This window comes from Mesocricetus auratus, unplaced genomic scaffold, assembly GCF_017639785.1.
Source record: "Mesocricetus auratus isolate SY011 unplaced genomic scaffold, BCM_Maur_2.0 Super-Scaffold_100009, whole genome shotgun sequence".
In the NCBI taxonomy this organism is placed as follows: domain Eukaryota; kingdom Metazoa; phylum Chordata; class Mammalia; order Rodentia; family Cricetidae; genus Mesocricetus; species Mesocricetus auratus.
Genome location: NW_024429193.1, coordinates 36391360 through 36404923, shown reverse-complemented (window position 1 = coordinate 36404923; position 13564 = coordinate 36391360). Strand labels below are relative to the sequence as shown.

At 46.8% G+C, this 13564-nt stretch overlaps 1 long non-coding RNA gene across 1 annotated transcript; it reads right to left on the bottom strand.

Annotated features, from left to right (window-relative positions):
• Window positions 1-472: 472 nt before the first annotated feature.
• Window positions 473-3407, bottom strand: LOC121142199. Its single transcript, XR_005879179.1, has 3 exons — window positions 3171-3407; window positions 1931-2029; window positions 473-945 (listed from the first exon to the last, which is right to left on the bottom strand). It is a non-coding gene; the product is annotated as an uncharacterized LOC121142199 (long non-coding RNA).
• Between the last annotated feature and the right edge of the window lie 10157 nt (window positions 3408-13564).

Sequence of the window (13564 nt, the reverse complement as noted above, 5' to 3'; positions counted from 1 at the left end):
GAACATATAGGTTGTGGTTAAAAACAACAACAACAAAGTCTATTTTTAAATTTAAATCTGGTCATCATACTGTCCAGATTATAAAATTAGACTACAGCTTGCTAACTGGTTACTCAAGCTGGCACCAGAGAGCCTACAGCTGGCCATTGGCGGTAATACTACAACTAACTTCAATGTGACTAATCACTTGCCTACTGTTTCTTTGATAATCTATCGCCCTGTTAGTCTCTGTTTTGGTCACAGTGGTATTTCTAGGGCCTAACTTGTTGTCGTCTGGTACAGCCTTGGTTCTTGTGAACACAAGTTAAGTAAGTGACTTATTTATTGGGAGACTTTGTTAGTGGGGTTGTTGGGATCATAGCCTGGGCCTTGGCAGCCCTAAGAACCTTGGCTCAACCATCCATCTTCGGTATGCTAATCAAATAGACAGTGTGGTATGAAAAACAGGAAAAGATTTATTCAATGTGACCACATTAGGCAGAGAGCATGAGTAATTTCACTCAGTAGTTTGAAAAAGGCTAGCTACGTGAATGCTGATCTTCACGCTGAGTTGAGACGCTCCTGGTACTGGAAAAGGAACACTCCGAGGGCCCATCTTGTATCTCTAGGTGAGATATGTCTGAGTGAGACACCAGATACAAGTTGTGAAAGCGAAGATCATTTTAAATTGAGTGAGAGCAGGCTCCAGCAAGCGTGTGGCACAGGAATCCCATTTTCTACTTCTCTGAAGGGCTGGACCTTTCTTGGTAGGTGATTGTGCTGGGGACAGTGCAAATGATGGCCTTTCTTGGTTGCTGAATCCAGAGCTGACTTCCTTGTGATTCAGTCCCGGGCCTCTCATTATCTCTCCCCTCCTCATGGCATTTCTGTCAATGGTAAGAGGAGAGTTTCCGGAAGGTCCTGGCTTTCTTTCTGTGGGGCCATCCCGACCCTCCACCCCGAGGACTGTGGAAAACAAAAATAGAAACAAGAGCCAAGTCTGAGCCTGTGCTGGTTTCCAGAACCAGTTAGTAGATGCTGTCATTGGGCCTCTGCGGGCCAAGACAATCCTCTGTGCTGTCATTGGGCCTCTGCGGGCCAAGACAATCCTCTGTGGTGTTGTTTGCTTTCTCAAACAGTTACCCGCCTCAAGTCTGTTCTTCCCACACCCACTTCACGACCACAGGAACCGAATCTGTTTTTGTTCACCTCTCTGTGTGGCTGACAAAGTTCCGGGAGTCCTGAGGCACTGCCCCAGTAAGTGTAAGGTTAATGACTGACAAGCTGGCCTTACCGCAGCAGCACCGCACACTAGTAACACGGGTGTCCCGCGATCAAATGAAAACGAAATGACACTTTTTATCAAGGATGGGTACTGGCTCTGAGTGGGGATGCTCTTGTGACGGAAAAGCTCCCTTTCCCAAGGGTGTGGAGCACTGTCCCAGCTGCTCCCTCGGCCCCAGGCCATCCAGGCTCTTCCCTCACAAGTGAATTAATGGGAAGGAGGATGATACCTTCCCAACTCCGAGCCCAAGTTATCCGTTGCTCACTCATCACCTGCCCTGAAGTTTGCCAGCCTCTTCCTTTGCCACTTTGGCACTTGGGACACATCGGAGGCCAATTGTGTGTGAGCACTGACACACTCGAGTAACGAGGGTACAGTGTGTGTCTGCACAGGAAGGAGGTCAGGTCCCCAGAGAGGTGTTCTGATCCCCAGGGGATCTGGAGGACAGCAGACGTAGGCACTGTAGGTGGGCAGACTGTGACGGTGAGGGCCATGGACACCTGAGAACTGCCACTTGTCAGGGTCACACCTACGTTGGTGTGTTTGCTTAGGGTGTGGGCCTGGTTTCCAGGTTACTGCTTGTTCTTAATCTCCAGGCCAGAGTGTGTGATGACATTTGTTCCAGGTAAACCTCCACTTTCTCTGCTCCATTGTGAGCCTTCTCACCTTGGAGTGTTAGCAAAAGCAGCCACTCAGGAAACCCCACTCCTGCCCAGCTGCTGCCAGGGAGGCGATGAGAAGTCACTCAAGACATTCAGCCACTTCCTGGAAGGGAAAATACAAGACTGAGGGAGGCTGGGGATGGGAACTCGAGGAATCAGGTTAGGAGGTGGATGGATGGGGAGAGTATCGACAGGGATGACTGGAAAGGGGGTGGGCAATTTAGGGTCAGATAGAATCCTGATGCAAGGGCAACTCCTATGAATCTACAAGGATGACCCCAGTCAAGACTCCTAACAATAGTGAATACATAGTCTGAACTGGTCCTCTTCTGTGATCAGATTAGTGACTACCCCAATTGTCAGCAGAGAGACTTCATCCAGTAACTGATGGAAACAGATGCAGAGCCCCATAGGGGAGCCCTGCTGAAGAGAGACAGGAAGGATTGTACGACTCAGAGGGGTCAAGGACATTACAAGAAAACCCACAGAAACAGTTAACATGGCTCCTAGGTATTCACAGAGTCTGACCCAACAACTGAAAAATGCCTGCATGGGACTAACCTAGGCCCTCTACATGTATGTGAGTTGTGTATCTTAGTGTACTTACAGGATTCCTAACAGTGGGAGCAGGGCTGTCCCTAATGCTTTGTCTGGTTCCTGGGAACCTATTTCTCATATTGGATTGCCTTTTCCAGCCTCAATACAACGGCAGATACGTAGTCTCCCTGCAACTTGGTAATGTCACGGTTTGTTGATACCCATGGGAGGCCTGCCCTTTCTGAACAGAAACAGAGGAATGAATTGATGGGGGAGTAGAGGGGAGGTGGGGGGAAGGAATAGGAGGAGAGGAAGGGGAAACTGTGGCTGAGATGAGGAAGGAAGGAAGGAAAGAAGGAAGGAAGGAGGGAAGGAAGGAAGGAGGGAAGGAAGAGAGGAAGGAAGGAAGGAGGGGAGGAAGGAAGGAAGGAGGGAAGGAAGGAAGGAAGGAGGGAAGGAAGGAGGGAAGGAAGGAAGGAAGGAGGGAAGGAGGGAAGGAAGGAGGGAAGGAAGGAGGGAAGGAAGGAGGGAAGGAAGGAAGGAAGGAAGGAGGGAAGGAGGGAAGGAAGGAAGGAGGGAAGGAAGGAAGGAGGGCAGGAGGGAAGGAAGGAGGGAAGGAGGGAAGGAAGGAGGGAAGGAGGGAAGGAGGGAAGGAAGGAAGGAAGGAGGGAAGGAAGAAAGGAAGAAGGGCCTAGTGGGGCTGCAACCTTATCTTTCCAGATGTTTGTGGAGAAATGAGGTCTTCACTGGCTTTGGCTGGTTTTTCTTTAGGGCGGACTTTCTGGGCAGCAGGCCTGAGACAGGCACGCCCAAGTTCAGCCTGTTCCTCAGCACATGAGGGTGCCTTGTTTCCCTCAGGGCTTCTCTGTCTGTGTGGACACTGACTCTTCTTACAAAACAAAGCTGAGCTTGGTTTCATTCACAGGTGCAAAACAACGAGGCCTGGATTCTGTAACGAGAACATTAGTCAACTAGGGCATAGCCAGCATGTCCCTCCCCCACACCTCACGTTCACTCCTCAGCGCACTAATGTTCGCATTGCTATTTCTGTCCCAGTAGAGAGTTCAAAGATTTAAAACATTTAGGGGCTGGGGAGATAGCAAGCGTGGGACCTGGGTTCAAACCCCAGCTTCCATGTAAAAAGCTAGGTGTGATAGCACATGTTATAGTCCTATTGCTGGCTATATGGAGATGGATGGGTCCATTGGGCTCACTGGCCAGCCAGCCTATATTAATCAGTGAGAGACTCTCTCAAAAAACAGAGCAGACAGCTCCTGAGGATAGCACTCCAGTTTGACACACCTTCTATGGTGCCCTGCCCGTGACATGTGCACATAATGAACAGTCATATTCACCCACATGCATATACACAAATGATTTAAAACATTTAAAGAAACAATAGGCAAAGTAGCTATTTCAGCCTTCTATTTGATGACCCTCTTGGCCTAGTCTTGAGAGCTCAGGATCCAGGATGCAGAGAAAATTGCTTTATTATTTCTTCCCCAGCTTTTAACTCCTTAAGGGGAAGCCAGGGACTGAAGGGATCTTCAGATTAACTTGACTGATTCCCCGCCTCCTGGCATTGCCCACTGGGACTCATGGGCCCAGAAATGCTGTCTCCTGCTTGAGAGCCCATTGCTCATAAGAATAGGAGATGTACCCAGGATCCTGGGGCCCTTCTGAGGTTCAGCTAACCCTCAGCCTGCTACCCCAGTTGCCTCCTTCCTCACATCTAGCTGTGGGTACTTTGTTACATTCTGTCCCCAATGCCTTCATGGGCTTGTCACCAGGGCACATTGTTCTTTGAGTAAACAATACTTGCCCAACCTTTGTTTGCTTGGAGGTGTGGTGTCTGCTTCTGGCAATGTCTTGGAAACACTTGGAGAACTCTGCAAGGCACCCTCTGTGTCCTTTCTAGTTTTCAAGGACTGGGGTGGTGATGCCACTCATGCTTGAACAGAAAGAACAAGCAAAGCTTGTTTCCAAGGTACAGCGGTGCATGCAGGGGCCGTGTGTGTGGTGACCAGGAAAGGACCAGGACTCTGGAACTCTTGGGAAACCATCTTCTCCAACCTGGGAAAAAAGTACAGGTTTATGGGGCTGGAGAGGTGGCTCAGCAGTTAAGAGCACTGGTTGCTCTTCCAGAGGACCCAGGTTCAGTTCCCAGAACCCATGTCGTAGCTTACCATTGTCTGCAACTCTAGCTCCAGGGGATCAGATACCTTTACATATCCATACATGGAGGCAAAACACCAATACACATAAAACAAAAATAAAAAATAACTAAAAAAGAAAGCACAAGGTTTGTAGCTCACATGAGGAAAGCCAGAGTGTCTTAGTTACTTTTCTATTTCTGCAACAAAACACCATGACCAAGACAACTTACGGAAGAAAGAATTTATTGGGGCTTACTGTCTCAGGGTGTGTCCATGACCATTGTGGCAGGAAGCATGGCAGCAGACAGGCATGGGACTGGAGCAGCAGCTGGGAGCTTATGTCTGATCTACAAACAAGAGGCAGAGAGAGTTAACTGGGAATGGCGTGGACTTTTGAAACATCATAGCCTACCCACAGTAGCACACTTCCTCTAACAAGGCCACACCTCCTAATCCTTCCCAAACATTTCCACCAACTGGGGACCAAGCAAATATATGAGCCTAGCACTGTCATTCTTATTCAGACCACCACACCCAGTTATAACCCTGGAACACCAGCCCCACCCTGTGCCATGCTTACTTCACTCCGCACTCTAGGTGGTGCCTGTTATGTGTGCAAATATCTATTCATCTTATCCTCTACCCAGAGTGGCAGCATCAATTATTGTCTTAACGAGACGAGTGAGGGCCAGTTCCTCCTCCAAAGTCACACAGCCGGAAAGTAGCCGAGTCTAGAGTTAAGCTGGCTTACCCTACACTTCATTTCCCCCCAAAGGTGACCCTTGCTTTTGAAGACATGGCCACAGGGCTCCCCAGAGTTGAGATCACTTGCAGCTGAGTTGCTGCCTCCAGGCGGGTGTTTGGCTTCTGCTCTGTTCTTCACGTCCAGACTCCAGAAGGGGACGGAGGACATCTGTTTATTTCTCCCCTGCGATGGTTGCTCTTGACAGCCAGTGTGATGGAATTCAGAGTCATCAAGGTGGCGTAGCCGACTAAAGAGGGAAGACCTACCCTGAAAATCAGTGGTATCACCCCATGGGCTGAATAAGAAGGAAAAAGGAGGGAGAAAGCTGAGTACCAGCATCCATCTCTCTCTGCTTCCCGATTGTCTATGAAGGTGAGCGGCTACCTCGGTTTTCTGTCACCACGCCTTCCCTCCGTGGCAGGCTGTCTCCTCTTGAATCCGGCCCCTTCCTTCTTTAAATTACCTTTTCCAGGCATTTTTGTAACAACAGTGAAAATAGTATCTGATAGATCCCATTTCTGGTGCCATTTTCATGTCAAGGGGAGGAGGGAGAAGGCAAGCAGGTCCAGCCACCTCCATTCTCTCCTCTTGATGTCTGTACCAGGGACCACCATGACGGAAGGGACTGACTGGACTATGGTGCCTCTGGCTGGGGCATCATCACAAGGTTTCAGCACTGGATTCTGGCACACAGAACCAGAGTGTGCTTACTCCAGAGAATGTTGAGTTCATTTCAGCAGGGAAGCTTAGTCTCCATGGGAATAATAGTAACTGGGGATTTAAAAAGACGGTTATACCTCTCTAGCACATGAGTAGTAAATTGTTGCCAAGCACAACCTATCATCATCCTTTTCAAAGATGTTAAACAAATATATTCCAGAAAAAAATGTATCTATGTCTTGAAAGATTGTTTTTGTTTCCAATGGAAAATGTGACAACCCTGTAAAGAAAGCCAAGTTCTGAATGATATTGACATGAGGCTTTTAAAAAGATTTTGTTCATTTTATTTTATGTGTGGGTGCTTTGCCTGCCTGCATGTCTGTACATCACACACGCACCTGATGCCCGTGGAGGCCATAAGAAGGCATGAGATCCCCTGGAACTAGGATTACAGATGGTTGTGGGCTGCCATGTTAGTGCTAGAAATCGAACCTGGATCCTCTGGAAGAGCAGCCAGTGCTCTTAGCTCCTGGACCATCTCTCCAACTCATGTTAATTTTTTCACCATATCATTAGGAATTAAAAATACCACCTGTCATAAGAAAGCTCATAATGAAAGATGTGGTAAAGAAGTTGCCAGCCTTTATTGTGAACACCTTTTAAAGGTAACAGCAATAACAAGAACATCTAAGTTCTACACTTGCTTCCTCCTTCTCCTCTTCCTCCTCCTCCTCTCTCTCTCTCTCTCTCTCTCTCTCTCTCTCTCTCTCTCTCTCTCTCTCTCTCTCTCTCTCTCTCTCTCTCTCTCTCTTCTTAATGGCCTCCTTCTCAGACAAGTGTGTAACCTGTACCCGATGGCCACACTGTTTTATTTACACTCACCCAAAGGGTTTATGAAAGAGTATGACCTCATAAAGAACCTTAGAAACTTGTGTGCACACCCATGGTGTATGCATTCCCCGCTACTGTCATGCACATGCTCACACACTTAAACATCACACACAAACACTTACACCACACACACTAAATAAACATTTATGGAAATGAAAGAGTGCTTGATAAAACAGGAGAATTCTCTCATACTACCCTGGCAGATATAGGGACTTAGAAATGTGTTGCCAGAGCCTGGAGTTAGACATTGACATCCAGACTGAGTTTTCCTGAGGAGCCAGGGCTTGAACTCAAGTTGTCAGATTTGTATGACAAGCTAGGCCTGACTTGCTAGGCCTTGTCACCATTGTGGGCATGTCACCAGCCTAGGACATCTGAGCAGCCTGGGCCATGTAACCAGCCTGGGCCATGTAACCAGCCTGGGCCATGTAACCAGCCTGGGCCATGTAACCAGCCTGGGCCATGTCACATCCTGGGCCATGTAACCAGCCTGGGCCATGTCACATCCTGGGCCATGTAACCAGCCTGGGCCATGTAACCAGCCTGGGCCATGTAACCAGCCTGGGCCATGTAACCAGCCTGGGCCATGTAACCAGCCTGGGCCATGTCCCATCCTGGGCCATGTAACCAGCCTGGGCCATGTAACCAGCCTGGGCCATGTAACCAGCCTGGGCCATGTCACATCCTGGGCCATGTAACCAGCCTGGGCCATGTAACCAGCCTGGGCCATGTCACATCCTGGGCCATGTAACCAGCCTGGGCCATGTCACATCCTGGGCCATCTCATCATCTCACCAGTGTGGGCCATGTCACCAACCTGGGATAAATGCTTTTGTATGCCAAACTATAACTATAGAGTTAAGAAATAGAGATTTTTGATCATGTATTTTTTTGTACTGCATTTTCTAATCAAGGTAATTTTATTAATTCAAGGCCATTTAATTTGAAAGTTTTGTCATTTGGGCAAGATCTTAATGAAAAGTAAGGTTCTTTTAACACCAGGAAAGAATTTACAAAAGAGCCTTTTAAAAGTCACAAAAATTCCTCCTAATATTTACAGGCAACAAAAATTTTATTTATATTTCAACAATATGTGGACAGGTAAGCTTAGACTGTTATCATGTTATAAACTCCATGAATATAATTTAGATTAAATTCTTTGAGTAGGTAGATTTATTTGCCATGGTACTTTGGTTCACAATGCTTAAAAAAATGTTAAAAGTAGCCAATGAGCAGAATAGAGATATAAAAAGCATGAAAATAAGAAAGATCCTTTGATATGAAAATATTTTGTAAACCAAAATAAGATATTGGCCAAAGGTAATGTGCTAAATTTTCCAAAAAAAAAAAAAAAGAAAACAAAAATAGAAAAGTCTTAGCACAAAAAACATAAGCATCACAAGGTCAGTCACAGGAGTTTTGTGAACGATAAAACCCAAAGACAGTGTGCACATATGATTAAAGCTCATTAACTTCCTAAGGTTAAAATTCTGTTTAAGATTTGCTTAAGGTTTCATCTGTTCTTTAACTACCTTAAAAAACAGAGTTTGTGTTTTATCAAGATAATTATGTTTTCTGCCATGCTTGCCAACTTTTAACTACTTAAAAAGCTGAGTCATAACAGAATTGGGACTTATTTTTAAACCTGTTTTTGTCTAAGCTTTATCTAAATATGCCCTCAAAAGTTCAAACTAAAATCCATTATTTTTTTCTTAAAGGTTTTGACAAATGTATTTATTTTTATTTTATGTGCACTGGTGTTTTGCCTGCATGTATGTCTGTGTGAGGGTGTTGGATCCACTGAAACTCAACTTAGAGAAACTCGTGAGCTGCCATGTGGGTGCTGGGAATTGAATTCAGGTCCTCTGGAAGAGCAGCCGGTGCTCTTAACTGCTGAGCATCTCTCCAGCTCCCATTTGGGTGTGGTCACCGTCACAGGCCCACAAACCAGATGCCTATACCCCTTATTTCTTTTCTAAAAATAAAAGGTTCTCCTGGGTGTTCAACAACTAGACGTGGAGGCCTAACTCAAGAGGATGAAAAAGAACAAAAAATGACAAACGACTTTTACCATTTTGGTCATTGCCTTCCCAAGTTATCAGGGAATTAGAGGACATGGTTAAAAGGGTCCAGCATCTTCAGTAAGTCATTTATCTTCTTGATCAGAGAGGCCATGCTGATCCCAAGAGCTGAACTCCAACTGCAGACATATTCTGCAAAGAGGAGAGTCACCAGAGAAAAAATGTCCCCTAAGTGTCCAGGAACGGTCACATGGTCAACAAGACCCTGATCCAACACAGTAGATGTTACAAATGGTAAAGAGAAAGTAAACCCCGGGATTCTCCTTATGTCCCTGTGAATAATCCCCACAGAGTCTTATGGACCTTCACAGTGCAGAGGAAAGGGTTTGTTTTTGTCTAACTGCCTAGTCTTGAGTCCAGGGTGGGTGGGGAGAGTGTAGCCAAATAATAACAAGTAATACTAAAAATCATAGTTTGAGTCAGATTCCCTTCCTGGCTCAGTTTAGACATGGGATTCGGTACTCCTTGAAAAAATACAGAAAAAGTCATTAGGATGACCAGTTTCAGTCAGTCATTTATAGGAGACTTCTCTCGTCAAACTCCATGAAGTTGCTAACTGGACTCACCTCTCCAGGAAACAAAGGCTGTTTTCCAGCCAGTGCTCAAAGAGAAACAAGAGAGCCCATTAGAGCAGTGTCCTAGTTAGGGTTTCCATGCTGTGAAGAGACACCATGACCATGGCAACTCTTATAAGGGAAAGCGTTTATTTGGGGTGGCTCGATCACAGTTCAGAGGTCCAGTCCATTATCATCAGGGTGGGACATGGCAGCATGCAGGCAGATATGGTGCTGGAGAGTAGCTGAGAGTCCTACACCTTGCAGGCAACAGGAACTGGTCTGAGACACTGGGCGGTATCTTGAGCGTAGGGAACCTCAAAGCACACCCGCACAGTGACACGCTTTTTTCAACAAGGCCACACCTACTCCAGCAAAGCCACACCTCCTAACAGTGCCATGCCCTAGGAGTTTATGGAGGCCCAGCTTCATTCAGGTTAGTAACTCTAGTTTCTTTCAGGAAACACAGTTCCCGACTTAGGGACTGTTCAAATGGGAGGTGCCTTCCCAACATCTAAGCTCACCCATACTTTGTCCTACCAGACAAATCCTTTCTTGAATGACAGAAATCCCTTCAAGACGTTTACATGCTTCTCTCAGAACTAACTTGTCTCTGAGTAAACAAACTCCAGCGCTGTTCCGTACCTCGTGCTGGAGAAGAGCTCAGCCACCCTCCACCACAGCTGGGTTTCTCACCGCCGTCGTCAGGCCTCCTCGCACTTAACACCAGTCCACAAAACATGTTTTAAGTCCTCCTTTAGTCCCCAGAGGACACCCCCTCCCTACTAGTGCCCAGGCCTATCAGGACAACGGGCAGACATGAACTGACCGTATCTAAGTCGGTTTCCTGGTTTGAGTCTCTCTTATCTTACAGAGAGGTTTCTGAAGGAAAAATAGGACCCAAATCCTCTGTCCCCGCAACACAGCAGGCTGTTATCTTCCTGCTGATTTCCCCAGTGGGTGACAGTGTCTCCTTGTGCCAGGCCATTGGTCCTCTTCTGTCTTCTCACTGCCAATGTCCCTCTAACAGGATTTCTTAACGTGCTCTACGTTCTCAGTCCCTGTTTCCTTCAACATTTGTATCTTCCAGAATCTAATAGACCTGGCCAGGACGGCTCCTGAGTAACTTCTCCAGATGGCTTTGGACTGCCTGGTTCCTGAAGCCCCTTTCTTGTTAACTCTGTTTTGTGTTTTTGGCTCTTGCTTTGGCTCTTTTGGTACTATTGATGTCCTCCATAGTTCCAGATGGTATTGCCTCAAGGATAATATCCATCAAGACCCGTCTCCTACCACTGAGGGCCTCTTTGTCTCCAAATGGGCCTTTGACAGCTTGTGGTACAAACGTGTCCCATTCCCAAAATGCCTTTTGAGCCTTCTATGCACTACGGTTCTGAAGCCACTGTGATGAGTCAGCAATGCCTCCTCCTTCCCCTTCTCGGCCCTGAAGCCGTTCCAGAAGTGGGAGTTTTGTCCCTTGTCAATGATTTGACCTTGTTTATCTACCAGGGGCTAGCTAGCATGGAGAGGAGGGTATGTGTAGACAAAAGACCAAAATAAAAGCTCCACACTTTAGCCATCAGACCATGACCGTTTGGAGCTTAACCCCTAATGACCATGACATCTTACACAAATGTGAGTCTCAAGAAAAGCAACATGTACTGTAAAATCGACTATTTTCCCTGAATCAGGCTTTCTCTGTGTATCCCTGGATGTTCTGGAACTTGTTCTGTGGATTGGGTTGGCCTAGGAGTCACAGATTCATTTGCCTCTGCTTCCCAAATGTTGGCATTAAAGGTGTGTGCCACCATTGCCCGGTTGAAAATCCACTAAGAAATCGAGAGTTTTGACTGATGCCTCAGATACAGGCTTAAGTGAATCTTAAGATGATAAGACCAAGTGACTCCCTCAATTGCCACGGAGAATGCTCACCGGCTCCCTGAAGCAATGCTCTCTTCTGGGAAGTTGCCGCCTATTCTCTTGCAATGTGGTCCAATAAATTCTCTGTGTCCGTGCTTTGCTAATTCATTCACCGCCAGCATCCAGCATCCCTGGTCTTCCATATGCTGTTTCACACAGTGAACAGTCGTGTCCTCTGTTAGGAGCTTCTCTGACAGTGCTCAGATGCAGTGGCACTAGTGGCCCCTATGTGGAGGGGTGGGGTTGGGTGGGTGTGACGTCATGAAAAGTTCTAACCAGTGGACGCATCGACTGTTTAAGTGGTCGCTACTGAACTGATAGCAAAGAGGGCGGCTCTGACCCCAGGCTCATCTCCTCTCAGACTTGTTAGTAGAGAAAGAAGAAAGCTCCCAGGCTGCTACACAGCAGTCTAACATGGATCTTTATCACGACCTTGACTGGTCAGGCCTGAGGACTGGGACTGACCTTGACAGGAAAGTGCACCCTGCCTGCCCAAAAGGAGTAAATTCCTAGTCTACAGAACAGTGCATGGGTGCTGAGCAATGAAACCTCACTTTTCCACACTTCCTGACCCCGACCTGTGAGAGTGGGTGTGAGTCAAAGCCGGAGCTCAATGAGGGACCAATCATCTGAGGCCTTTACGTAGAGGCTAATGTTCCTAGAAAGTGAGGGGGCTTTCCTGGATCTGTTCTAGAACATTAAGTAAAATACACTCAAGCATGTGACTTACCAATATATGAATGAGAAATCCGGGGAAGGCAGGCAGGATGCTGACAGGGAAGTGGGTCCCGCATCAACAAATATAAATGGCATCACTTAGCATAAAGGAGGAAATGAGGCAAGAGGCAAAATGAAGAAGCAGATACTTGTGAGGGTGTGCGTGCTGGACATAGTGTTAACATAATGTAATTACATAAACCATGGGTTATTTCCCTTATTGTGGTATTACATGACAGGGATGCTTTCATTTCTTATTCATCCCCTTCTAAGCATCTAAATCTATGATTCTTTCCCTCAACTCAAGTCTCTCCCACTCTTCATGGTGCCCCTTTGAGGAAACGACCCAGATTCATGTAGGGGAGCTCGTTTTTGTCCCTCTTAGCCTTCTGAACCCACCACCACAGAAACCTTTGGCTCTGTGCTGTTTCGTCTGTTCTGTTCAAGGGGTTCTTTCTGGTAAGAGCTGTGGGATTTGAGATGCGTCTCTTGGCTTCTCCCAGTGGGAAACTGACAATTATTTCCCAGAGGGTGCATTCAGAACTTATGGGCACCTAACAGTCTAGCGTTGTTCTCATTAAAATGCAGCTGGTCTGAGAGCTACTGGGTATCTACAGCCCAGCTGCAGGCAGGATGGGAAAGGAAGCCCATCTTTCTGTTAGAGTGGGTAAAGTTCCTCAGAAGTGAGAGTTAATAGTGAGGCTTGGTGGAGCTTGGAAGAGGAAGCGGAAACGAACGTGTTGTAAGAGAGGTAGCTTGGGTGTTACAACATCTGTAATTCATCCTTCATCCAGTGGGCGTGGCCTCATATGCATCTGCCAGTTGTGTTACATCCCAGGCACAGTCATGGTTCTTCAGTAGGAACTGACACCAGTGTTCTAGGAAGCTCACACTCCAGAAGTGCCTCTCCTAGAGTTTGTCTCTGTCAGCAGCAGAGCCTTTGCTGGTTGACATACTTAGTGTTAGAAGTGGATTGGCATTGATGAAATCAGCAGAAGGGCTGCTGCAGTGGGCTTCCCTCAGTGAGCCTCTGGTCTATATATCCCCACATCTGGATATGGATTCAGAAGAGTCTGGTGTATTGATGCCTGTTATAATACCAGTTGAAGTGTGCCCTGATACGATATGTCGTTTATCTAAATGATGGTACTTAGGCACTGGAGTAACCACTCCTTAACCACGAAGGGAGAGATCCAAGGACCACAGGCTGCCTAACAAGTTAATCTAAAACCTAGTGGCTTAAAAAAACACTAGTTGCTTATTATCTTCCCTGGTTTCTATGAGTCAGGACTCTGAGAGCAGATTTTGGCTGGAAGATCTCCCATGGGGTTACAATCACGCGTTGCCTGGAGCTGTAAACTATCGGGAGTCTGGCACAGG